Source organism: Myotis myotis, unplaced genomic scaffold (assembly GCF_014108235.1).
Source record: "Myotis myotis isolate mMyoMyo1 unplaced genomic scaffold, mMyoMyo1.p scaffold_m19_p_20, whole genome shotgun sequence".
Classification (NCBI taxonomy): Eukaryota; Metazoa; Chordata; class Mammalia; order Chiroptera; family Vespertilionidae; genus Myotis; species Myotis myotis.
The window spans coordinates 6,561,574-6,588,441 of record NW_023416325.1 but is presented as its reverse complement, the minus strand read 5'-3'; the positions used below and the strand labels follow the sequence as shown (position 1 = coordinate 6,588,441).

Here is a 26,868-nt window from a genome sequence, read left to right as displayed (position 1 = left end):
TCTGCTTTCAGACTGAGGAAAGCTTAGCCTCCTAGGGATCTTAAAATCCACTCCTCCCAGTCACGGCTCCTACTGCTTGTGCCCACCTCTCAATGTATGTCTTTTTTTAAATATATAACATTTTTATTGATTTCAGAGAGGAAGGAAGAGGGAGAGAGAAATAGAAATATCAATGATGAGAGAGAATCCTTGATCAGCTGCTTCCTGCACGTCCCCTAATGGGGATGGAGCCCTCAACCCAGGCATGTGCCCCTGACCTGAATTGAACCTGGGACCCTTCAGTCCGCAGGCTGATGCTCTCTCCACTGAGCCAAACTGGCTAGGGCTGTATGTCCTTTTTGTGCACATGATGCCAGTTGCCTGCCTGCCTGCCCCAGGTAAGGGCAAGAGCGGCTCTCTGCTTGCCGTGTTCTGTAGATGCAGGCCGTGCCTACCGCACTGAGCCACTTCACCCGGGTAGGTGGTAAGATATTCATCCAGTGACTTGCTTTTTAAATAACTTGGGAATCATAACCATGGTGGTAATAAATGCCTCTGTGATTTGCATTTAAATAGTATTTGCATCCAGAGATCACAAAGAGAAAGCTATCTTACTTAACACCATGACCTGAATGCTCTTCAGCTCAACACCAGCCCATTGCACCAAGCACCAGTTTCCCTCTGTGGCTCCTGCAGACCTGCGTACCCTAGCAGTTGGAACAAGTGTTTGCTTGTGTGCTGTTGGCAGTGCCCGGACAGCTTGGCCATGCACTGGGTGCCCTGCCTTGCACGCCCACACCATCAGCCCACACCCCAGGGAGCTCTGACTGCAGAACCTCTATCCCAGGCTGGGGGCGTGAGAACAGGACACGGGCCTGGCCTCCTCCACTCCCAGAGGGTGTGTTCAGCACCAGGCAGTTAAGGAAATGCCTTGCTTCATCTCCTGAGTTGTCAGTGAAGCTAGTTTTACCTGGAAGTGATTGAGAGGCAGCGAGTGTGTCCCCCGAGGTCCCGTTAGCAGTCACCTTCTGAGTGCAGCTGCACTTGGCGGGGCTCCCTGCACTCCTGGGGTTCATTGACTTGTCAGCTCCCGGGAAGGGCTGGGAGACAGGGAAGGAGTCTGAAGTCGGCATCAGGCGTAGGACTCCAGCCCTGTCCTGACAGCTGCCTCCTGTTATCCAATTTCCCCGTCGCTGCGCCCTTTCTCACCAGCCTCCGGTCTCTTTGTCCCTTTTCATGTCACTCTCCCTCATCTTGTGGCAGGATTTTTTTTTTTTTTTTTTTTTTTGTATCCTGTGCAGTTGAACTTATTTCATCATCCACACATTTCCCTCTGTCCCGTGGCTTCTTTAAAAGGCGTCCTTTGAAGATGCGTTTTGATTCAGACACACGCTTTTGTTTAAAAAAAACAAAAAAGCGGCGTAAATATGGAAAGTTATTGAAAAGGTCTTATCTTGCTTTAGACATGACATCTCAAATGTGTTTGAAATAAAGAGTAAGTGTTGTACACGGCGTGTGTCAAGGTAGCTGCTCCCTGCAGAGCGAGCCTCGCCGGTTTAAGCACATCTCCGCCCTCACAGAGCTTTGCCCTTACCAGGTCCCTGCGCCCACTTCTTCCTTAGTACAGCCCCTTCCCGGCCCGCCACAGGGGGACGCGCAGGGCCCTTGGTCTGTTGCCTTGCTCAGATGACCATATTAGACCATCTAAATGAGGTAAAATTATTTGTCCAAAAATAATATCGCCCTCTTCAAAAGCACAGCTTTCTGGAGTCCCTGCTGCCCTCCCCTTCACTGCCCACCCCCTCCCCCACTTTGCGTTTTCCACTTTCTCTGCCTTTGCATGGAACACCTCCATCACACGGTAGGCAGAGAGAGTGGGGGGAATTGAAGTTTGCTCTTTAAACCCCAACTACAAGAGTAGATCATCAAAGGAGAAGGATCTTGGAGATCCTCTCATTTAGCCTCTTTAAAGAGACCTAAACCCGGAAAGGTAGTTTGCCTTGCTCAAGGTCACACAATACTTATTGAACCTTCATCAGTGGAACATTCTGAATGTCTTTCAGTCCAGAGCTCCCCTCTGCAGGTGCCCAGCAGTCTTCTTCCCCAATGTCTGTCAACTCCAGTGCTGGGGACCCTGGGCTGTATTGCCCTGTAAGTAAAGGGAAGGGTCGGCATATGTCACACTTTCCTATACAGCTTCAGGTAGGTGTGTCTGAAGGAGTAGGTGACTGTTTTTTTTTTTGTTCAGAGAGGTACAGCCATGTCACCACAATGGCTGGTGACATTCCAGTGTGGTTGGTATGGGAGCCCCGGGCAGCCTGGGATACCAGCCCTGGGCCCGGGATCTCCTGCAGATGCCATGACTTACTGTTCCCCTGACCACTTCTCCTTGCTGTTCTAATGTGTATTTAATTTATAAAACGATGATGCTGCATTCCTCCCCCTTCGTTGATTAGCACTCAAACCTTCTAGGAGCCTGGGAACGCAGATCATTCCAAATGATCGCAGCAAAGGTGGTTGAATTCAGCTCCTCCACGGTCTCTAGACAGTGAAGGTCCTCCGTGCAGTGGGGCTGTGTGTGCCAAGCAAGGCGACCTCGACGTGCCTTTGCAAAGCCTCCTCCTCCTGCTGGACGCACTTAGCCCCGTCCATCCTAGGCTCACTGCTGCAGCTCCTTCCACAGTCAGCTCAGGGGTGATCTCTGAGTACCTGTGAGAACTTTCATTCCCTCCTCAATCTGCATTAGGAGCCTGAACCAGTCAGAAACCACTCTTCCTGTATCAGTACCTGGTTACACTGATGAAGGAGGTGGTGGAAGAGCCGAGAAGCCAAGCAGGGGATGACAAGGTTCAACGTAGCTAGTTATACTTCCCTCCTCGGCGACCATACACATCTCCGCAGCTAGAAGGACACTGGTGAAGCACTGGTTTGAGGCCCAGGCAGCAGACCCCAGAGCCAGCGTGCAGGGACAGGTGGAGTCCCTGGGAGACACTGCCCCTGCCTTAGATGCCACTCAAACAGAAGAGGAGGGTGCCTTCTCCTACCTCCTGCGTTTCTACCAAAGCCAGAGGATAAGGACGCCTGGGAAACATCGGAAATGTGGTGCTTGGCGTACAGAGCAGAGCAGAGAAGAGGAAATAAACAAGAGAACGGATGTGGAGGTGGCCATGCCCTTTTGCTGGACTCTGAGCAACCTGCACTGACTGCCCTCATCGTGGTCACCACCTCGCGCCCTCACTGGCATTAGGGTTACTTGAAGGGACAGAGGTGCTGAGTGCATGAGCGCCCAGGTCTGGGAAACGATCATACACCAAGGAGATGCCAGTGATCCCGCCAAAAGCACAAGCCGCTGAGGCTTACTGAGTTATAAACCTCTCTTCACCACGGGCAACCAATGGCTCAGCCCTTTTCCCTGCTGCCATCCTCGTTTGCTGACTTGAAGATGAAAAGTCACACAGTTCATTAAAACACTGTGAGCGAGTGAACTGCAGGTTTAGGGAGAAAGGGGAGTGTGGTGATGAGCGGGGTTACAGGAGAGGTGTCCACACAGCGCAGTATAGAGTGTAGGCTCCTATCTTCTCAGGAGGGCAGACTGTTTCTGGTAGGGACTGAGCAAGGCAGAGACCTCTCAGCCCCCATGAGCATGGGGGTCCACAGTTTCTGAGCAATTCACATCCATTCAAATGCGGCGTTAGACGAATTTTCATTAGATTTTAAACTGTTGTTTCTTTGTATTGCAACTATTTTCTGCTAGTCTAGTAAACCCTCTAGCAATGCAAATTGTATTCACTTTTGCTACATGAAGACAAAAGGCCAAGCTCTTTATACGGGAAAGAAACACCATTTTTGTTGTTTCTGTTATTGAGGTTGAAAAGATCAGGAAGGTGTGTCAGGCGTCACTCTGAGGCCCCCTGCGAGTGGACCCCTCTCCGTGATCTGTGGGTGCTTCCTGATCCAGCTTACTGGCCATCCTCCTATATAATAATAGGGTAATATGCAAATCGACCTAACAGTGGAATGACCGGTCGCAATGACGTGCACTGACCTCCAGGGGGCAGACGCTCAATGCAGGAGCTGCCCCCTCGTGGTCACTGTGCTTCCACAGGGGGAGTGCTGCCCAGCCAGAAGCTGGCCTCATGGCTGGCGAGCGCAGCAGCGGTTGCGGGAGCCTCTCCTGCTTCCACAGCAGCACTAAGGATGTCCAACTGACATCCTCCAAGGGCCCCCGGACTGCTAAAGGGCGCAGGCTGGCTGAGGGACCCCATGTCGTGCACCAGGCCTCTAGTATCACATAAGATCCTTTCGTTTTTTAAGCTTTACTGGTGGAAAAAGTTACAAGTCATTACTGCCAGAAGCAGGGGCTGTGATTTGGCCTGGGGCTTTGAAATTACTGTAATACATAAATCATTACCATCATTAGTGTAACTCACACGAAGAAACAGTGCTCGAGGCCTCTGGATTCCTCCCAGGAAGAAAATCCCAGGGCAATGGGCTCTACTCTGCGTGGCCAGTGTGATGCAGTCATAATACAATAGTGAAATAGTACCATCGTCCACGTTTCTTGTCCTCCTCACACTTGTTATTTTTCTCCATGGCACACTCATCACCTGATGCATTTGCTTATTGGTTGAAATTTTTGTATGTGTCCAAGCTCCACAAGAACAGGGCCTTGTCATTGTTTAAAATGCCCGGCTGTCCAAGCCGGCACACGGTGGGGGCTCAGGGAACATGTACCCCACAGCGTGATGCATCCTCTAGACACCTGTCCTGCTTCACGGCAAACCTAGCCAATGGCTGTAGGCGTCCGTCCAGTCCCTGACCGTCCCCACACCCCCGAGTTTCTCATTCAACACAGAACAACTTGGGCTGCTTTGGAACAGCGACACTGGACTATCTTGAATGAGATCAATCTTGTCACTCCCATCTGCCGGCCTCCATGTCAGTGTGGATTAATTGCAACATAATATAGAACGCATTTATACACCATCTTTACAATAGTCTCGGGTCCTTTACAGCCTTACCATCTAATTAAATGGTAGCTTCCGACATAATTTTCTTTAGTTTAAATGCATAAACTAAGCAGACAAGCCTTTTTTAAAAAAAAAACAACACACGTTCTATTCTAAAACTAAAAGACCAGCCGATTCCAAAGTCCCTGAGCATTATTAATTACCAGTGGCTCAAATCAATGCACAGAGCTTGTCTAGAAAGCTATTTCCTCCTTAGGTGAATGGCTGGGAATACAATATGCAGTAATCAACAATCGGACGTGGTTGGAGATTGCCACTGCAGATTGAGGCTGAGAAAGGGCCGGGGCTTAGCATTGACCCTCGCCCTCCCTGGGCGGATGGCGCAGGAGGAATTTGGACTCTGCAAGACTGGCAAAGCAAGGGAGAGGCATTCTCCATGCAATCACACGTGGCGAAATGGCAGAGAAGAGATGGAAGCCCCAGAACCCGGGCTTCTTCTCCAAGGACAGCTTCATGCTGTTGGCTATAAGCGGATCCTCTTTCACCATGAGACCTGAGGAGCTGAGGAGCTGTGGGAGGGACCAGGAATTGCCTAGAGTCCACCGATGAAAAGGATGATGAAGTGGCCCTTTAAATATAAATCTCTGGAGCCCCGAACCGGTGGATGTTCCCTTAAGTATTCAAATGAGATTGCAGCATCAGATTGGTATGCATTAGGCTGGTTTCAATGAAAATTAACATGTAATTGCTTCAAATGAAGTAAGTGAGGAGGTAATCTGTTCTTAAATTGGATTCCCAGGATTTTGTGGTACCATAATGCAGCTGTGAAATGAAATATATTTTAAGGATGATGTCCTCAAGGGGGTGAGTGGGGGTAGGAGGGGAGAGGAGTGGAGATAGTATATAGTAGGAGCTCCTCTCCCCTAGCCTGCCTCATTTTTTTTTTTCAGGCTCATTCTCCAATTGCCAATGGATGAAAAGATATTCTCTCACCCATGGGTGACTCCCATTTCCTGCTAATAAACAGACGTAGCCTCCCCACTAGGCATCAGCTGGTCCTCTACCTTCTTACAGTGTCTGGGGCTGGTTCCCAGAGGCACTCGATACTCCCAGATGCCATAGCTGTGCGGTCTTCCCTTACAGCTGGCTCTGTGGGAAGAAGATGCTTCTGCTGTGACCATCCGTTCCCGAGGCTTATGCTGCCGGGGCTGGTTATGTCGCCCAGGGCACGCCGTGCAGAGTTCGGGATCATTGTTTCCTGCAAGCTGGAATTTGGGGAAATGCATGCTTGACCTCATGAGGGGGACCCTTCCTATATCAAAGATTTCAGCTGGAGCAGCAGCCAAATTCATGACCACTGTGGTCCTCCAAAGCCTGGGCCTAGCCAGACCAGTCCCTCCACCTCCTCCCAGCAGCCATGATATGGTCCGTGAAGTCCAAAGACGAGCCTTGGAGTAATGAACCTTCTTACCCTTCAATCAAGGCAGGAAGCAGCTGGGTGAGGAGTCGGTGCAGGTTAAGGCATTGAATTGGTTGCCTTTGCCATCCCAGGCTGAACCGGGGTTTCTGGTCACCATGGAAACGATCTGGTAGTCCCCTGGTCTGGTGGCATCACTACTCTCCACCAAAGAGCCATCTCTGATGGGCAGAGAGGGATTTCTGCACTAAGGCCACCGGTGGGCAGAGCTGGGGCGGACGTTCACAGGAGGCTGTGGTGGTCCAGATGACATTCTCCATTGAGGGGCCAGAGTCACATGGCAGGGCTGACTGGGCCTCAGCGCCCGAGGAGCGAAGGGTTCATCATCTGCTGTATGAGGAATATATGTTTCAATAAAAGAGCCCCCGTTAGGCCGAAACCGGTTTGGCTCAGTGGATAGAGCGTCGGCCTGTGGACTGAAAGGTCCCAGGTTCGATTCCGGTCAAGGGCATGTACCTGGGTTGCGGGCACATCCCCAGTGGGAGGTGTGCAGGAGGCAGCTGATCGATGTTTCTCTCTCATCGATGTTTCTAACTCTCTATCTCTCTCCCTTCCTCTCTGTAAAAAATCAATAAAATATATTTAAAAAGAAAAAAAAAAAAGAGCCCCCGTTAGAGCTGCAGAGCAAGGAAATTAATGGGAAATCGAGAAGAATGAGCTTCTGTGAGTCCTCTCCTGCACTGTGGAATCGGCCGCGCTGGGACCCTGCCTGCCTTTCCCTACGGTCACGGCTCCGTTTTACAGCTCAGCGGGTGATTTTTAAACCCTGTCTTTGTCTCCCCCTCTGTTTTCTGTTGCTGCTTTTTTCTCCACGCGCATTGAACGGTTCTGGCTTTAAAACAGAGCGGAGCTAATGGCGTTCTCAAATGCTGGTGGTGTGCTCCTGGAGCCCTCTCCGTCCATGCGACCAAGAAGGACTGTGAAAGAACGGCAGCCTGATTCCCTTCTCCCCGGGTATGTGGACTTGGATGGAGTCGGAGAAGATACAAGTGAAGTGAGCAGGAGTGAGGAGAGGAGACAACGCTGAGCTCACCTGGCTGAGCCTAGATCTCTATGGAAATCATGGGCTGAGACCCGTAAGAGCCTGGCTGGTGGCTTTTGTTTCCTACTGCAGGCAGGCCATAGGCTGTAGAGAAAGTCCTATACCAGTGATGGTGAACCTATGACACGCGTGTCAGAGGTGGCATGCGAACTCATTTTTTTGGTTGATTCTTCTTTGTTAAATGGCATTTAAATATATGAAATAAATATCAAAAATATAAGTCTTTGTTTTACTATGGTTGCAAATATCAAAAATTTCTATATGTGACATGGCACCAGAGTTAAGTTAGGGTTTTTCAAAATGCTGACACGTCGAGCTCAAAAGGCTTGCCATCACTGTCCTATACAGTATTCTCTGTGGGCGATGGTGATACTTTTTAAAATATAATTTTATTGATTTCAGAGAGGAAGGGAGAGGGAGAGATAGATAGAAACATCAATGATGAGAGAGAACCATTAATCGGCTGCCTCCTGCCCTAACCGGTTTGGCTCAGTGGATAGTGCGTCGGCCTGTGGACTGAAGGGTCCCAGGTTCAATTCCGGTCAAGAACATGTACCTTGGTTGCGGGCACATCCCCAGTGAGGGGTGTGCAGGAGGCAGCTGGTCGATGTTTCTCTCTCATCCATGTTTCTAACTCTCTTTCCCTCTCCCTTCCTCTCTATAAAAAATCAATAAAACATATTAAAAAAAATCGGCTGCTTCCTGCACGCCCCACACTGGGGATCGAGCCCGCAACCTGGGCATGGGCCCTGACTGGGAATCGAACCGTGACCTTCTGGTTCAGAGGTGGACGCTGAACCACTGAGCCACGCTGACCAGGCAACAGTGACATTTTTAATCACCCCACAGAGGGAGTCAGACCTCTGCCTACTTTTAAGATAGAATTTTTTACAGCCCATTGGACAGATCATCTGTGTTGATTATTCCTTTCTTTCTTCATCTGTGGGAGGGGGGGAGGAATAGCATATGTCACTGCGTGAGGCTCTGCAAGGATTCACAGCCACCCAGTCCTGTAGTCTCGCAGAGAGAGAGGAAGCAGCAAGAAAAGAGCTTGCCACCCTTTTCTAGATTGTCCACAGATGCAGCATCTTCTTTACCATCTATTTGTTGTCTAAACCCCCAGCCACACCTTGACAGAATCCGACTGGGCTACTACAAGCTGAGCCAAGTTAGAAGAGTCTGGGTGAAAATGGATTTTGTGTGTGTGTGTGTGTGTGTGTGTGTGTGTGTGTGTGTGTAGGTATGTGTGTAAGCGTGTACACTATTAATTTTTGATGTATTGATCATTTTGATACCTTTGCTGCTATCAAAATCTTTGAGTGACCCCCTTGACACGTTCCTCTGGCTTAACACTCTTCAGATTTGCAGAGTTCTCAGGAGAAAAGTAGGGAAGGCCAGTGGTTTGATGCCCGTGTTGGAGACAGGAGCATCTCACAGAACCCTGGGAAGTGCGGTTCACCTTCATCATCTCCTGTGATGGCACCATTGCCATTCTCCCCAGGACCGCACTTGCCTTGTTTATAAAATCAGGGTCATGGTGTTATTCCCCTGCTCTTACAACACAAACCAACATCAAGGCCCAAGTAGGGAAAGTAAAATATAAATCAAACACGTCAATCAGTAGCAACAAACAGTTGATACTGTCATCGAACCGGGAATACTGAAAAAAGATCCGAATTATGTGTAGGACCCCTCGGTCATCAGGGGCGTGATGATGAAGGGGAGGAGGACCTAAATGGAAAATGCCTGACTCCGTTTATTGAAGTAAAAGGACCAGGGAGCACAGGAAATAGAGGTGCAGAGTTGGTCCCTTACAGGATCCTATCCCAAGCTCAATTCTTGCCTTTCCCCCTTGGACCTATGACATCCCCTCCTGGTCCTCTCTGAAATACTGCTTCAAAAGCTTTAGTTCCCATGTTATCTCCCTTTCTCACTTCTACATCTTCACATCACTGCTCCCCGTCCCTCTCTTCCAGCTGGCAGACCCACCCCTCCTGTTCAATCTCTTTCACTAAAGAGCCTGGATTGACAATGTTGCCAATCGTTTCCATACATAATAACTTGAGTGCATCGCTTTCCCATAAACATGTTATCCTCAGGGTTCCATTCTCCGGCTCCTCGCCTTTGTGCTTGGTAAATACATTCCTTGGACGTGTGTTTTGGAAGATGGCTCTGTGTTATGCATGTGCCATTAGTGTCAATTGCACAAAGCCGAAACACAAATTACCTGCATTCTGCAGGCATATTTAATAACCCAGACACCGTGGGCTGGCATTCACTGCGGCCCCCGCCTCTCTGCCGGACGCTGAAAGGGGAACATCTGAACCGCCTATTAATCTGCAATGTGGGGAAAGTGCTGCGGGCACTGAATACCGCCTTCAGGGCAGCGGCGGCCCAGCCTGGTGCTAGGAGCTGCGGGCTGAGCAACAGGCCTCGCCCAGGGCCAGTGGCCATGTGCCAGTTTCTTTAAGGCAGTGGTTCTCAACCTTCTGGCCCTTTAATACAGTTCCTCATGTTGTGACCCAGCCATAAAATTATTTCTGTGTCTACTTCATAACTCTCATGTTGCTACTGTTATGAATCGTCATGTAAATATCTGATATGCAGGATGGTCTTAGGCGATCCCTGTGAAAGGGTCATTTGACCTCCAAAGGGGTCACGACCCACAGGTGGAGAACCGCTGCTTTAGGGAGATCCAAGACTGGGGGGGAGGGGGGTGACTTTGCATTCTACCAGTGCTGAGAGTTGGGATTAAAGGCGATTGCTGCCGAAACCGGTTTGGCTCAGTGGATAGAGCGTCGGCCTGCGGACTGAAAGGTCCCAGGTTCGATCCCGGTCAAGGGCATGTACCTGGGTTGCGGGCACATCCCCAGTGGGGGATGTGCAGGAGGCAGCTGATCGATGTTTCTCTCTCATCGATGTTTCTAGCTCTCTATCTCTCTCCCTTCCTCTCTGTAAAACATCAATAAAATATATTTAAAAAAAAAAAAAAGGCGATTGCTGTCCTAGCTGGTTTGGCTCAATGGATAGAGTGTCAGCCTGCAGACTAAGGGATCCCAGGTTCGATTCTGGCCAAGGGCACATGCCTGGGTTCCGGGCTCGATGCCCAGTGGGGGGTGTACAGGAGGCAGCCAATCAATGATTCTCTCTCATCACTGATGTTTCTCTCCCACTCTCCTTTCCTCTCTAAAATCAGTAAAATATATTTAAAAAAATAAATAAAGGCGATCGCTGCTGGAGGCTGAGTGCGACGTTGGGAGACTGGAGGGCGCCCAAAGGGACGCCTCTTGGTGGGCAGGACTCCTGGAGCGGCGTGCACGCGTGGCTCACCCTCTCGAGTGTCTATACATTCTCTTCCAGTGGCTTTTATTGAGGCTGTGCCATAGTCAGCGACTCAGTCTCCCCTGGGGCCGGTAAAGTCAACGCAACGTGGTTTTCAGGGGAGCAAATATTTATAACAAAGAACCTGAACTCCGATTCCGCCAATGCCACCTACTGTCAGGCTTCGTGACTCCGCTAAGGGAGCCTGAGGCTGTGGCTCATCTGCCGGGAAACACCAGGGTCTCTCTGGCCCCGGGCTGAGAGCCCGGCTTCTCTGGGCTGGAGTTCGGCAGGACGGACCCAGCAGTCCAGCCTCAGAAAGGGACCGCTGACCTGAGACCCAGGGGTGCCCTGGCAGACCGAAGCCCGCCCAGGCTGCTTGGCGTGGGCGCCTCCTGCAGGACGGACAGATGGACAGAGGGCGGCCCTCTTTCCCAGGAGGTCCCGGGACCCAGTCTCCATGGCTCCTCAGTCAGGTTCTTTATCGAGGCTGAACCTCGCCCTGCTCAGAATTTCTCCCGGATTGGAGCTTGTCACGCTGCTGCTCAGCACAGGATTCCTGGTTTCCTGTGACACACACACACACACACACACACACACACACACACACACACACACTCATCCCACAGGAAACCGAAAGAACCCAAGAGAATGAGCAACCTGCATGGGTTTCTCCTCCCTCCCATTTTCCCTGTTGCTCCTCGCTGGGCTTCTCACAGGACTCTTCCCTTTCCCTCCTGTGCCTGTCCCGCCAGCCTGGCAGTGTCTTGGTCTTCACTCTCCCCTTCGCCTCTTTCTGCCTTTTTCCCCTCATCAGGGATGAGGCTGCTCAATGCCGGAGGGAGGGTCGGTGCCGTATATCACGGAGGGCAGCGCGAGGGCCACGTTGACAAGGAAGGCTGTCATCAAACTTTACAGCTTCCTATAAAATGCACCGCCGAGCAAGGACAGAGGGACTGCAAGGGCACAGGGCGACTCGGGGAGATGGCAGACAGAAGGGAAGCTCTGCGGAGGGTGAGGGGGTAGGTAAATCTCTGCGCTTCCCACAAAAGTGTATTCACGGAGACAAACCTGCTCTCTCTTCTAAACCCACACGTGTCCCCGGAAGCCTCCCTGGAGACCCATCAGCTGATTAAAGCTCTGCTTACGGGGTGTCTGTGGTCCATTGCACGGAGCTGGCGTGGAGGAAGCCGGTCAGGGCCACCAGAAGGCACGGGGGCCAGGGCTGTGTTGGGACCTAAAGCCACTCCTCCTTGAGAAGCACTAGGGAACTGGCCTTCTGCTGGTCTTCCCCAGAAATGATGCTATATGCACAGTGGGCTTGCCAATCCAGAGGGGCCTGCATACCTGCGGCAGGGCAGCTGGTGGCCACTGAGGCCCAGCTGCAGGGCGGGTCCTCCAGGCACTGACACCCTGAGCAGCAAGGAAGGCCACCACATGGTCAACTAGGGAGCCACCCCAACAGTTCACTGCAGACTGCGGTGCCTGCATGCATGAATCCCTCCTCACGTCCCTGTACTTCGTCCAGGGCCCTGCACTCCCTCCACCAGCCAAGCCAGCACCAGAGGAGCAGCAGGACCTGGTTACTGAGGCTGGGACTCCTGGAGAGGGGCTGCCAGGAGCAGCTATGGGGCCTCAGGCTGTGGACTGAGCAGGCCTCACAGTCCTGCATGGAAACTGGGGATTAACTCGCCATTATTGCTATGGTGCCACATGCCTGCCTTCCTTCCTTACCGAATCCCTCCCACACCAAATTTTTAATCTGGATGAACAACTTTAATCTCTGTCCCCAGGGCACGGGCTGGGGTGGCCCTCAGGGGGTGGTCTGGCCAGTGCTCTCAGTGTCTCCTCCATCTGTCCTCCTGTGGGCAGCAGCGAGCCCTCAGAGCCCAGCCGAGCACACGCCTGTCCTTTATGGGACAATGTGTACCCAGCCAGGTACTCCGGTTCCCGGGATGACCCAGATGGGAGGCCTTGCATGACAATGCTCTGATCACCTAGCCAGGTTTTTACATCAGGTTCCGACTCAGACCCTCCCAGCCACTCCCAGTGATGAGTCTTGGTTACACAACAATAAAAGCGGTGGAACTCATTTTGAATGCTGCCCACGTGTGTGTGTAGGGGGTGGCTTTATAAAATGTAGTGTTTTACATTTTTTAAAATTCTTACCTGAGGACATGCTTCTCTATTGATTTTTTAGAGAAAGAGGAAGGGAGGGAGGGAGGGAGGGAGGGAGGGAGGGAGGGAGGGAGAGAGAGAGAGAGAGAGAGAGAGAGAGAGAGAGAGAGAGAGAGAGAGAGAGAGAGAGATGCATGGATGGGAGAGAGAAACCTCCATCCGTTGCCTCTGGTATTTGCCCAGACCAGGATCGAACATTTTGGTGCATGGGATGATGTGCCAACCAACTGAGCTACCCACAAGTGTGTCTGATGTGCATTTCAACCTGGAAAGCTTCAGCATGCCCCGCACACACCCTGCCTTTGACCAGACAACAGCCAGGCATCCTGGCATGTTCTTATTTGTGTACTCGGCCCCTAGCACACAGTAGGGATGACATGTCACAAATATATTTGCTGATCGACTTTACAAGTGAATAAAGGATGTTTCCTCTGATATCCAAGGCAGTTAGACTAAATCACATGCACCCATAGGGTTCAGGGAAGTAGAAGAGTGTTGTGTGCTGGTGTGTGTGTGTGTGTGTGTGTGTGTGTGTGTGTGTGTGTGTAGTGTGTAGATCAGATTGGGGTCCAGGCTGGGGAGGGATGTGTGGACTTTGGCAGGGGGAAGGGAGAGCCCCATGTTGTAAGCACCTGTGCAATGGGCAGTGGGGACTGCGTGAGAGCCAAGGTCTGGCATCTGTGTCTGAGTGACTGTATGCGGAGGAGAACAGAACTGTAAATCCAGAGGACCACGGTTCCATCGGTCCTTCCCAGAAGAAAGCCTGATGGATGGAAATTGTAGGTACAGGAGCACTGGGGACAGTAGTGGGGGGACAGGGTCCCTGCAGCCCAGCGGGGTTCCTCATGGCAGGTAGAGGTGCAGGGACAGTGCTGAGGCGGACCAGAGGTGCCCACATCCACCATTCCTTATGGAAGACCAAGGTGGCAAGTTCTTTTTTTTCCTTCCCTCCCCCTTCTTTCCTGTGATAGATGGGGCCATGCTGTTTGCGGTGTGGTATGCAGAGGCTGACAAAACGAGGCGCTCAGATTGGAAATCAAAGCTCCCCCCATTGCTGGCAGCGAGCCTGAACTTCGCAGCCACCTCCCAAGGAGAGGACAGAAGAGGGGGAAACAGCTGCTGTCATTTCCCCCATAGGAGTTGTTTTGGGTTTTGCTTTTATTTCTCCCAGGAGGCGAGGCACTGGAGAGGGTAGCTAAGGGAGCCAAAGAAAGACAGGAAGAAAAGGGTGAGGGCTGGCGTGCACACAGAGAGGGAGCCAGGGAAGGGGCAGCCGCAGGCAGAGCAAGGAGGCTGGGAGCATGCCTCGCTTCTGCTCCTGGCTGGGCTGGCCTAGGTCTCTAAGGCTGCCCCTCCAGTGGTGTACTGTCCAAGGCGCTCTCTGTGGCCTATAAAATGGTTTTACTCATGGGTGCCTGGGGAAGGATTCATTCCTTGGCTCATCTGCCAGGCTGGGGAACTGAGGCACTGCACACCAGGGCCCTTGAACTCACTCCTTTTGGTCCTGCTCCCAGTCTTTTGTCCTGGGAGTTCCGGGCAGTATCCCTACATTCACCTTAGCAGTGGTTCTCAACCTTCCTAATGCCGCGACCCTTTAATACAGTTCCTCATGTTGTGGTGACCCCCAACCATAAAATTATTTTCGTTGCTACTCCATAACTGTAATTTTGCTACTGTTATGAATCATCATGTAAATATCTGATATGCAGGATGTATTTGAAGGGGTCGCGACCCACAGGTTGAGAAACACTGCTTACAGCAAGCATGCCAAACTGGTAGCCTGCCGGCCACATGCGGCCCACAACAGATATTTTTGCGGCCCAGACAATACAACGGTGTTAGCAGTTATTTACAATTATGAAAGGAAATAAGTCTCCTGTCAGATCCAGAATTACTGACATTCACCTTGGGTCAGTTTTGGAAGTAATCACTGCGAACAAGATTTCCCCCGAAGCAGGAAAGACAGTAGCAGAGAAGAGATGCCAAGTGTCAGGAAGAAAACATTAATTTTATCATTGCTCTTGGTTTTTGGTGTGTTTTTTTTATACTATACTTTTCAGAAAAAAACCCTACATTTCTGTGAAAATTGAAGCTTTTTTTTGGCAACCCACAGAAACTTAAACCTTGCTTGTTTGGCCCGTATTAGCCTTTGAGTTTGACATGCGTGCCTTCCTGGATGAACATTCATTCATGTCTGTGCTTTTCTGGTCCTTTTCCCTGGACTCCTGTGCAGACTGCCCCCCTCCCACCCCCCGGGGCCAGGCTGGCATCTGACAGGGCGACTCTGCCCTCTGCTGGAGCAGAAGGTGGAGAATGAGACAGAAGAGTGGACTTGTTCCAGAAAACATATCCTGGCATGCCTCCCAGGAAAGTCTTTGGTTAAAGCAACCTGAACCCCAAATGAATACAGCTCAATATGCGTGTGATGTACGAGTACCCTGATAAGCCGGTCGGAACGTGTTTCTAAATAGACCTATTGCCTAAGTGGCAATAAATCCTCCGTGGCTCCCTGTCTGTGGTCTGTGCCGAGGGGAGGATCTCAATGCAGGAGCCCAGGGCTGCATGGATAGAACCTTGGGGCGTCCTGAGCCCCTTCTAGCACAGGTCCCCGTGGCACCCGTGGCACCCATGGTGCACGGCCGTGCCCTTTGCCCACCACTTTAATGACTTTCTTTTTGGTTTTACAACCTGCAATCTGCCGCATGTCCTGGTCAACGGATCTGTTTTTTCTGTGTTGCTCGCTGCCTCGGATGCGTTTATGGGCATTGATCCCCTCCCCTGGCTCCCCAAAGAGGTGCTTTTCCTTGAGCCAGAGAGTCATTGCGGCGGATTACAGCGCCTGCCACTCGGCACTCCGATTTATTGCCATCCTGGGCTTTATTCTGTCCTACACTTGCAGCCAAGCCTCATTCATTTCGTTTTTCTGGGGCAAGCAGGATGGGAGACGCTGCTATTAATAGGAGAAAGGATGGCTCGCCGGCAAGCTGAGCGATGTCTAGGTTTATGGTCTGCGTGTTCCAGAGCCCAGCTCTGGCCTCCCGTCTGCCCTTCTTCCTCCAGTGCCTGCGCCAGGCAGCCCTGTCACGTGGCTGTTGACCCTCTGCAAGTTTTACACTCTTTTTCAGGCTTTTGTGGACAAATGATATTCTTCCATTGGGGCCAGCTCACCCGCGTGTCCTCCACATTCCCCCGGAAGAAGGCAGGCGGGACAGGGCTTAGATGAAATCTTGGTGCAGAGGGAGGGGCAAGAAGAAAGACAGAGAGGAAGACAGGGCATAGGGCATGGGGCAGGCGTTGCCGCAGGTCCTCTCAGAAGGGGTCTGCTTTTCAGGTTGCCCAGATATGAATGTATGTGAATCCAATTAAAGCCACTCTACAGGTTTTATTTACTTTGATAAACATGTTTACTAATCGTTTATCACAAATCAAATAGCAGAGCAATTTCCAAACAGTGTTCTACAGATAATACATGTCTTGTGAATATGCATACGAAATATTACATCTCCTCTGCTGCCAGGCCCCTTACTCTCTCAGCACCAGGATATAGAACAGTGATGGTGAACCTTTTGAGCTCGACGTGTCAGCATTTTGAAAAACCCTAACTTAACTCTGGTGCCGTGTCACATATAGAAATTTTTTGATATTTGCAGCCATAGTAAAACAAAGACTTATATTTTTGATATTTATTTGATATATTTAAATGCCATTTAACAAAGAAAAGTCAACCAAAAAAATGAGTTCGCGTGTCACCTCTGACACGTGTGTCATAGGTTCGCCATCACTGATATAGAAGCTACTGAGGGACGGCAGAGAGGGAAGTGGCAGAGGTGGTCTCTGCAGAGACCTCCCTGTGGGCTGGCCCGGGCTGTAAAGATTCACATCTCCTTCCTTCAGGAATGGAAGCCACAGGGCATTTTCCAGTGGGTTGTAGTTGGGGTGTAGGAGTTCATCTGGCCGAGCTGACTCTCCAGGAGACCACACACATACAGACAGCTGGTAAGGTCAGAAATCGTGATGGGCAGCGCTGGGAACTTTGCCTGGAAATGGAATGGTGTTGGGGGGCAGGGGGGAGCTAGGCTTTTATATAAAGACTTCACTTTATACAGTTTGCAAAAGCAGTTTGCAAAAGCAGTGCATGTGTGGGGTGTTGGGGGATAGAGTCAGATGAGATAGATTCTATTTGGTCATATACTCTTGCAGTTTGGAGATGGTCATGGAAGAACTTTGTATCTAAAACTACCTGCATTTCTAGAGAGAGCAATGTTGTATCATGCCTACAACAGTGTAGGAAGTATTGCTACTATTGGGTCTCTAATGATGATTTTATTGCCAACGTGGAGGGTTGTTTTCAGCCTCTTGCATATGCATGGATCCAGAAGGTTTGACTTTATTTGTAGTAACATAGCAAAGGGGTACAGACAGATCCCCCAGCCCGAGCCCTAAGGAGCCTACCAGGACTCGGAGAAACTGACCAATCACGTAGACCCTCTGGGCTCCTGTCCTGACTTTTGGGACAGGAGCACCTGAAGGTGGGATTCATCAATGTAAACCTTAGGTGGGTTTTCCACACCCACCAAGAAGTGAGGTCAGCTTTGGGTCAACCTGCAGCTTCCTGTCCCTCCGATTTAAAGCCTCTGAATGAAGACTTGTTAGGCAATAAAAACTGGATTTCTGCTGTTAATACCCTCATTTTTCTTCAACACACACACAAAATAGTTGCCTCCTTCCACCAATCCTTTCAAATCCGGGTTTGTAGCACACGATTAGAAAGACGGGAAGAAGGATATATGGGGTATTGGAGGGACCAGCAGTGCAGGCCTGGCCACTGGGAGACAGTGGAGCTCTGGTCACCCCCTTCCCCCACCTCGCCTCTGCTCCCCTCCTTGTTTCCCGTTTATGGATTTTCTGGTGCAATTGGGCTTCCGCATTTTAAGAATCATCTCAGCTATTGCAGACAAGCTATCGCCACCCCCTTTCTCCTTCGGTTCTGCTGACCATTGAACATTTCAAACAGGTTCTGACAAAGCTAAAACTACCCAAGTGCATCCTGTTCTTAATTAGAAGAGCCCATTGCCAGAGACCTTCGGGACTTGGGGCCGTAGGAGATTCATTTTCACATGAATATTCGCAGAAGGAGAATGGAGGCCAGAGGTGACTGATATTAGATCATCTTGGCAGGCAGGCCACGTGCATCTAGAGATCAACTGATTAACCGGGAGGTAGGGGGGTGGGGGTGGGGTGAGGGGGAGGGACGAAGCCTCACACAGGAGACCAGGCTGACTTTGTCAGGGGGCTGCTGGGAAACACCGCCTCGGCCACAGGAAGCACAAGATGAAGGAGAGGGAAGTGTCTGGCAAGCGTGAGGAAGGGGAAGATGCTACCTTTTTACCCCTCTGACTTCTTTGTTGGGTTCTGGTGTGATTCTCCTGATAATGACAATGAAAGGAGCAATGATGGTTCTAATTTCACTCCCCTGCATTTAAACTCTAATTAATATCATTTGATCCTTTGTGTCCTGCTGAGGTGAAATAGAATGTGCACTTTTGCACTCACAGCCCTCTTCCTCTTAAGAATTTGCATAATATGTGGAGGCCTGTTTGCATGTATTGCATTTTAGTAACGGGCATCCTTGCCTTCATAATTCCACCCCACTTTGCATTCTAACCTGCTAACCTTGGAAAACAGTGGAACAGCCAAGGTTCCAGGGCAGCGTGGCGCAGCAGGCACAGGGCAAATGTGGGGGTGCTGGCAGCAGACCCGGGCACCCCTGCAGTGCCATCTGAGTACACCGTAGACAGGGCTGTGATCGGCTCCCTTGCTGGGTGACGAGGCTGGATGAGGCTGGCGGCATCCTGTGGGTTATCCTGAAAGGTTTGAGCTTCATCCCGAGGACTGTGAGAGTCACTGAAGGCTTTTGAACAAACAAACACATCTCACTGGTGGTCCGTGAGGTCCGAAAGCTTGGTGACCGCAGGACTGTAGGGTTGACTAGAGAGGCCAGAGGCCAGTGGGAGAGGCTGGTGCTGCAGCCAACCTGGCAGGTGAGGGGGGATTAGATCCTCCCACCCACCCCCAGTGCCTGGCGTTTAGAAGGTGGTCCATTGGGATGAGATTAGGGAACACTTTGAGCTTGTTGAATGAACAAGATCAGGGAGCGATTCATGCAGAGAAAGAACTATCTGTGCGTCCTAGGGAGACCAGTTAATTGAGAATTTCACCAAAGGCGCCGAGAGTTTCTGTGAAGGACTCAGACAATTACTTGCCCATCACTGGTTGGAGGAAATTACTTCGGGAGGCGCGCTGAGAGGACTGATTCCCCTGGCTGACGTTTGCATCTGCAGACCCTCTGCCTCCCCCTCCATCTCTGCCTGCACCCACCTCCTTCAGCAGGGCCACCATTGCTCTGTCTGTTGGCCCTGCCATGGGGGTCAGAGAAACGACCTACAGAGCCCCCCACGGGCATCCTGCTTTAGGTACCGGGCCGAGTATTGTGCTTCAGGGTTAAGCCAGAGCCGCTTCTTCTCTGTATCTGTACCGTGTTTGCTACGAAATTGCCTGTGCAGGTCCCCTGCTTTCTTTCATTTAAGTAGCTGCTATCTTCTTGGTATCATCAGCTCCTAAACTACAGAGAATAAGGAATATGCTTTGTTCTGAAGAGTGAGCACTGCTCTCCACAGGCGGAGTCGCACAATAAATAAATGTTTAATGCCGAGATGGCGATGGCGGCATGTATATAGCTGCTTGACAATAATATCGAGGATTTGTAAACTCCAACACCTGCCTATTCTTCTAGAGTCCTTCATACTCTTCCCTTAAATATTGACTCGGATCCTCCTGAAAACCACGAGAAAGGAGGGAGCAGAGATTTTCCCCGATGTGTGACACAGATGACAATGGCGCCAGAGGACGTCTAGGCACCCAGGCTTGTCACAGCAGATTCGGTAGTGCAACAAGCACCCAGCCAGCTGGACTCCATGGAAATCCAGCCCAAACCGCTGGGCATGGTTACCGCTTCCCTTACATAGGAGCACGCAGGCTAAGGCTAGGCCAGATGAAATATACAGATGCAGAGCCCCTTCCAGATGGCGGAGATCCTGTTAAAATCCGAGGAACACCCACCGCGTTGTCAAGACTTTGGGATGTTCATTACAGAATCTCTCCTAGAAGAAAACACTTATTTTTCTCAGGTGAAGGAATCCGGAAATGCAGACTCCCATCCTGGGCCTTCCTCGAAGTAATTAGCTACATAGCCATAGGCCATAGGCTTCTAAATGAAGTAGTGGCATCATCTTCACGTCTCTAGCTCCTCATCTGTAGGTCAGTAGATGGTCTCTGAGGCTCTCCCAAGCACCAAATGTAGACCGGGTTTTAAAGTTCTCAGCACAAACATCACTTCTACAAGACCCTCCCGCGCCCTGAGACTAGGGTCCCCAGCACCCCGTGTCCCCTCCTGAGACCCTACACTTCATTACAATCTGCCTTTCCTCGCCTCTCCTCTGCAAGAGCCGTATGTCTGTCCGTGTCTGTCTTGTCTATCTCTGTAGTGCATTGCATTGCTGAAGCGCTAATACATACATGGCACACAGTAGGCGCTCAAATGAATAATTCAGTCAACCTGTTCTTGCACCCCTCGGTCTACTCATATCTTTTGAGATAACAACTAGAAATGAAGTGCAGATAAGGAGAAGGTGAAGGGTAGGCCTGGTGGAACATCCTTGTCAGTGGAAAGGTTATTACATGGGCCTCGGGGATGTGTAAGAGGCCTGGGAGCCACAGCAGTCCCTCGGCCACAGCATGGTTTAGGCTGATCATGTCTCCAACATCTCTTTAGATATTTGATGGTGTGAATAAGAACCACCATATCTGGAAGGGAAACCCATGTGGGCAGGGGACCGTCAGCATTGACATGGTTCCTGGCAGTGTCTGGCTCCCACCCCATTGTTGTCACTCTCCTACATGGCTCTCAAAGGGGAGGTCCTCATGCCATTCAGCCACCCACCCCCCTTCAGCAGCCGTCCACTGGTGCTGGTGAGAGCAAACCCCTCAGCATGGCTTTGGGGGCCTTATGACAAGCTGACCCTAGTCTTCCTTATTATGCTGGCCCCTCTGCATCCCCACAGAGTCCCTACATCTGTCACAACAGACACTTAACATCTTCCCTTGTCCATAGACACGTTTGGACTGCATTTTCCTCCTGTGGAGCACACCCTCTCACCTGTTCTCTGTTTATGCAGGTGTTTTTCATTCATCCTGAGTTCAGGGCTCACTCCCGCAATGGGATTTCCAATCCCTATGCTCTCCCCTCACCACACACTGTGGAAATGTGCCCCGATGTCTCCTGGAGGACCCACGCCTCGCTGGGTTGTATTCCCCTGGGTGTCTGTCCCCCTGGATGTCCCCAGCTCCCTCTGCTCTTCTCGGCTTCAGGCTCTCCTCAGCCCCCTCTCATCTCCTCTCTCTGAGCCCAGACCACCCACTCTGCCCTCTGCCCAAAGCCTGGCGGCAGAGCCCTGGGCATCTTTCTGGCATCTGCTCTTTGCAGCCTCCCAAGCTTCTCAGGCTCCTCTCCTTAAAGGTTTCCCCTTCTGATCACAAAACGTGTGTGGGAACTACAATGGGCTGCCTTAGTTCAGAGCCCAGAGGCAGGCCCTGGGATTGGAATTGGTGAGAAAGTGACTTGTTAAGGAAGTGATCCCTAGAGAGACCTCAGGAGGAGTGAGGGAAGCAGGGCAGGGAGGGACAGAAGCCAAGTGGAGGCTTCATTCCAGGTAAATAGCCAGGAGGGTGAGGGTGAGACCCAGCAGGTACGGTAGGGAGAGCGGTTTCCAGGCCCCCCATGGTCAGCCCCTGCTGGCCACTGTCCCTAACTTCCCCTAACTCCCTTGCGGGCCCTGGGCAATCATTTCAGACACAGGGCCACCACCAAGAGGTGTTACTACGTGGCTAAGGTCATTCAGTGAGAAGCTGGGAGGCCCTGGGACCCGGGAGCCTCCTTGTCCCTTTGGATGGAGTTCTGGCTCCTTCAGGCACTGCAGGGCTTGATATAGTGGATGGTCTCTTCCCAGGAAACCGAATGAGCCGCTGTGGTCTTACCCTGGAACATCCATGTGACCCTCCCTCTCCCAATAGGGTTCACAATTTTCTGGGTGAGAGCCAGGGAGTGAGGCCCCACCTCCTGAGTGATCAGACCCACCCGGGTGCCGGCTTCACACTCCCTGGAAGTAACACGTCAGCTGCTCTTGACCTTGGTTGCAGTTTTGGTCTCCTAAACGGTGAGGTTCTTTCCAAGGGGTGGTGTGCAAGTCCTAAACAGAGGCGGTCCTTTAGAGATGACAGGAGGGGCCCAGGCCTGGGGGAGGTGCTTTTCAACAAGAAATTGCAGTTGGGACCAGCCCCAGAGATGGGCCAGGAGTGACACGCATGCTGATTTCACAGGAGGCTCACTCCTGTCACAGGCCTGCCAGCCTGGCACATTTTTTTTCCTCACCATTCAAGGCCCTGGCTTGGGAGGAGCTTCGAGGTCCCTTGCAGCATGGATGTCACAGCGTGCTTAAAGTGGCCTCCATCCCGGGTTACCTGAGAGGGTCCTGGTTTTCCGAGTGTAATTGTAAAATGTGTCTGGATCAGACAGCAGTTAGTAGTGCTCGCCCCACCTGTGCTGGGTCCAATTCTCCAAGACACTGGCCCTGTCTCAGGTGCAGGCTGCACACAGTCCATCAGGGAGCGTGGGATGGGAGACGAAGCAAAGAAGGAAAGGGGATTTCAGACAGATTCATTGCCGGGTCCCATCTCTTCTTCCCAGCCCCATCCCGCCGGGAGGACCCGGTCCCCCAGGAAGAAACACACAAGCTTTTGTGCCTTTTATAACCATCTGTACTTTTCTGATGTCGCCATTGCAAAGCTCTTCATTTTGGTTCTCTGGTCTCTCTTGTCTTCGGGATGAAGTTAAAAAAATCTACGAGATGTGGCGCACCACTGAAATCGTCAGGGTTACCATAGGAAAAAGATGGCACGCTCCATTGGGAAATTTGAGGAGAGCTTAATTAAGTGGATATTTACAAAGGTGTCACCACAGTGCAGGAAAACGGCAGGACCTGGGCTAGAATGGAGGCATTATTCACCTCTAGGCCCGAATGGATAGAAGAAGGGGGCCACAGCTCCCACCAGAGGGACAGGGCTGTGTGGAGAGGGCCCGGGCCAGGGGCGGTGATCTTTGATGGGGCCACATAGATAGCCTGTGGCTGCCCATCCCCTTCTCCCTCCACCCTGCCTCCACCACTGCTTCCCAGGCTGTCTGTTGCACCAGCCAGAAGCTGGAGGATTGGGGAGCCTGCTTATGGTAACCGCCATTCTGCAGCGGGCCGAGGAGACACAGAGATAGCGGTGTGCTCACTCACTGGCTTCATCTCTTCTCCCAAAGCCTCATCCTCTTCACAGATTGAATTTCCATCCTTCCACATTCACGCCAGGATTTTCACAGCTGCGTCGTGCTTGCTCCTGTCCTTCCCTCTGCCCTGCCCTCTTCTATTTAGCAAGCTCCTTCCAACCTAAACGGCCACCTTAACTCTCACAAGATCCAGATTCCTCCCAAAGTGACCAGGAGTCCCTGGAATAGAGAAGCACATCACATCATCTCCTCCCTGTCCTGCCTGAGCTCCCCCTGTCCCAGGAGACATAGCATGGACTGCTGCTCTCTGTACACACCAGGATGGTGTGTGCCTGGGGACCATTTGTGGAGGATTAAAAATGTTTGCGGAACAAAGGTAGTTGAGATAGAAAATGATATTTAACATTGGCCTTGGCAGGGAAATAGGCATTAGGGTAACAAGCAGTAAGGAAGGCATTGCAAGTAAAGCGAGCCAGTGAATCCAAACACTGAGCAGCATGCACAGGTCCTGGTGAGAAGCGGTTCAGTGTAACAGGTACAGGCCTGCAGCCGTGCAGTGGGAGGTGAGATGGGGCTCTGTGGAGGTCATTCACTGGAGCCCAAGGTCATTGGCAGATGATGTCCAAGATGGATCTCTACTGAACTCTCCCTCAGTGCTCTGGGCTCTCCCCGCTTGGAAATGTTGGTCTCCACAAAGGACCTAAGAAACCCTCTGTATTTGGATGGTTTTGAATATGTTAGGACAGTGGTCAGCAAACTGCGGCTCACGAGCCGCATGCAGCTCTTTGGCCCCTTGAGTGTGGCTCTTCCACAAAATACCGACTTCTGCGCATGGACCACAAAGTTTCAATTGCACTGTATGTGCGCGCCCGCACATGGTATTTCCCCATTGTGTTTGGGGAAAAAAGGGAGAGAAGAGCCTCCAGGCAGCCTGGTGTTGGTCACCATAGGATTGTGTCCATGGTCCTGTGGCACAGTCAAGGGTCCCTTTGCCCAGATCATCCCTTGTTTCGAGTCCTCCCTCCACATGGCGAAGCACGTGGTCCCAGAATAAAGAAGTGGCTTGTGGGAGCCGTGACTGAGGGGCGTGATGTGACTTATGGAGCAGTCCCAAGACTCCCGTAGCCTGTGAATTAGTATCGGGTTTTTGTCACCGGGACAAATCAGAATACTGTGCCATTCATTTCAGCAACGTCACAGGCCACCTGACTCAGCAGAGTTTGTCTCCCATTGTGCCGCTGTGGCTCAGACAGGAAGGCGGATGGATAGGTGGGCTTAGCGAGGGCCCTTCTCAGAGGTGCTCAGCCACACCTTCTCGTTACCGGACACATGGGAGACGTGTAGGTGAGGCCTCCACTGCTCTGACCCCCACAGCAGGCAGAGGGAGGTGTGTGCACGTGTTTGTGATTTCAGGTTGGTGGGACACACAGAGTAGGTAGGTATTCTCACAGCCCGGGCCTTCCTCAGACACAGGCCCATGGTCTTTTACTTATCAGCAATTTGTGGAAGGTGGGAGGTTTTAATCAAGCATTAATCAGTTCTCAGATATTTATTGAGTGCTTACTTCATGTTCAATCCAATGTTGCATAGGGGCACATAAGGACAATAAGGCAGGGCCTTATTCAGGACTTAGCATTTACTCAGTGATGTAATGTGTCTGAACACCAAGATAAGAAAGCGGCATGTATGATAGATTGCATGATCATAGTATTTGCTGGGTTTCTATTACATACAAAGCAATGCATTTACATGCATGGTTCCATTTAATCTTCTCATGAACGCCCTGCAGGGGGAAGCATTATTTCCATCACAGGTGAGTTAAATGAAACTCAGTGAGGCGAGAGGACTTGTCGAGGCACAAGGAGAGAGCTGGGACATGGATTCCAGCAGTCGGACGTCAGAGCCTTCTCTCTCCTCTCCCCTGGCCTCCTCCACGCTGCCCTCTGCCAGCTCTGGATCCCAGGGAGCATGCGCACAGCTGCAAATTTGCCGAGTCCTTTCACCTCTATTATGAGTCCCTTCTGCTTCTACCCAGGCATGATCAGCCTGTCACTGTTTTCTTAACTAAGAAAGATTTTGTACTGCACAGCCGTATTGTTTTTTTTTTGTTGTGTTTTTTTTTTTACTTACAGTGAAATAGTAGTGGTTGAAATCTGCAAGGCCTGTGTGAGCTGTGTGCAAGTTTATTGTTTTTCTCTCTACATGACCCAAAGCAATGTTGTAAATACTGAGATGAGGGCGGATTCCAGTAGGGTCAAAATTAGCATCCCCAGTAGGGGAGGTTCTTCTGCAATAAAGAGCTAAGGTGCAGTGACATCTGAATGGTCTGCAGGTCGGTGGTGAAGCCACCTGGCTTCCCATTGGTTGGTTTCCCCCAGAAGCACATCTGGAAGATGCACCTGCCAACCCCAAGCAGCTGGGTGTTGGTACTTCTGAGCCATCCGGTCTGTAATGTTTCTCTGTGAAGCTCGAGGGGCGGGCTGGGCACAAGCCAAATGCTCAGAGAAAGTGAACTTAGGGGCCGCTGGAGCGTTTCTGTGCGATAAGAGGAGATTGTGACCAGGTGCTGCAAAGGGTGGACACGCTTATTTCACCGTAGCCCCCCCCGCCCCGCCTGGCTGGAGATGTGTTGCTTTTCAAAAGCAGTTAAAGGGCCATTTGATGGAAGGACTGGCTGGATTACCCACTGCCTGAATCCATTATAGTCCTCAGATCCCCAGGCAGGTGGGATTAAGAAAGACCAAGCCTGGATTTTTTCCTCTTTCTTTAATAATCCTTCTCTTTATTTCAGCACACTCTTAGTCTTTAGAAGAGTCCAAACATTCATATACGTTGGGTCTGTTTTTCTAGCAATTTCAAGCTCGCTCTCTGTCTCTCTCTCTCTGTCTCTCTCTCTCTCTCTCTCTCTCTCTCTCTCTCTCTCTCTCCTTCTCACTCTCATCGTCTCCCAAACCCCAAAGTAGCTGGAGGCCCTGAGTCCACGCTTGTATGGCTTCATCTCTGTAGCACTCATCCTGGGCTTGCTGAAACATCTTTTGCTATCCCTCTGTGTAGAAACGCAGCAAGTGTAATGAAGCCACATTTATCTGCAAGAGAGTAAGGCCACAGACGGCTGCATCATAGTGTGTTGGCACCGTCAGCGCAGCCGCAGACAATTGGAGGTGTGCAGCTTTCTCCACCAGGGGCTGGACTCAAGTGCAAGGTCCAACACGGGCCCCTGTGGCTGGTCTTCTGGTTAACTACACATGAGGCTTTCACCATCGAAGAAAATGCATTGATGGTCCATGCAGGCTGGACATCCTTGAGAATCTGTTCAAATCTAGCAGGCCTGTTCTCTCTAAGAAGAAACTTCTCCAAGAAAAGGAACAGAGTGCAGACAGACACACAGACAGAGCAGGGCACTGAGGCTTAGCAGTGAAATGGTAGCAAGAGTCCCTCCCAGGCTCTATTTGTCTGTCTGAACTCTGCCAGGATGTGGCCTTGGGCAGGCCATGGGCTGTCGGTGGGGCACACT

At 51.2% G+C, this 26,868-nt stretch overlaps 1 protein-coding gene and 1 pseudogene across 4 annotated transcripts in view; one reads left to right on the top strand and one right to left on the bottom strand.

Annotated features, from left to right (window-relative positions):
* The window catches only part of LOC118678331, a 134,413-nt pseudogene extending 118,625 nt beyond the window's left edge, over nt 1–15,788 (bottom strand).
* The window catches only part of NTM (neurotrimin), an 858,077-nt gene that overhangs the window by 653,580 nt on the left and 177,629 nt on the right, over nt 1–26,868 (top strand). The window lies entirely within an intron of this gene.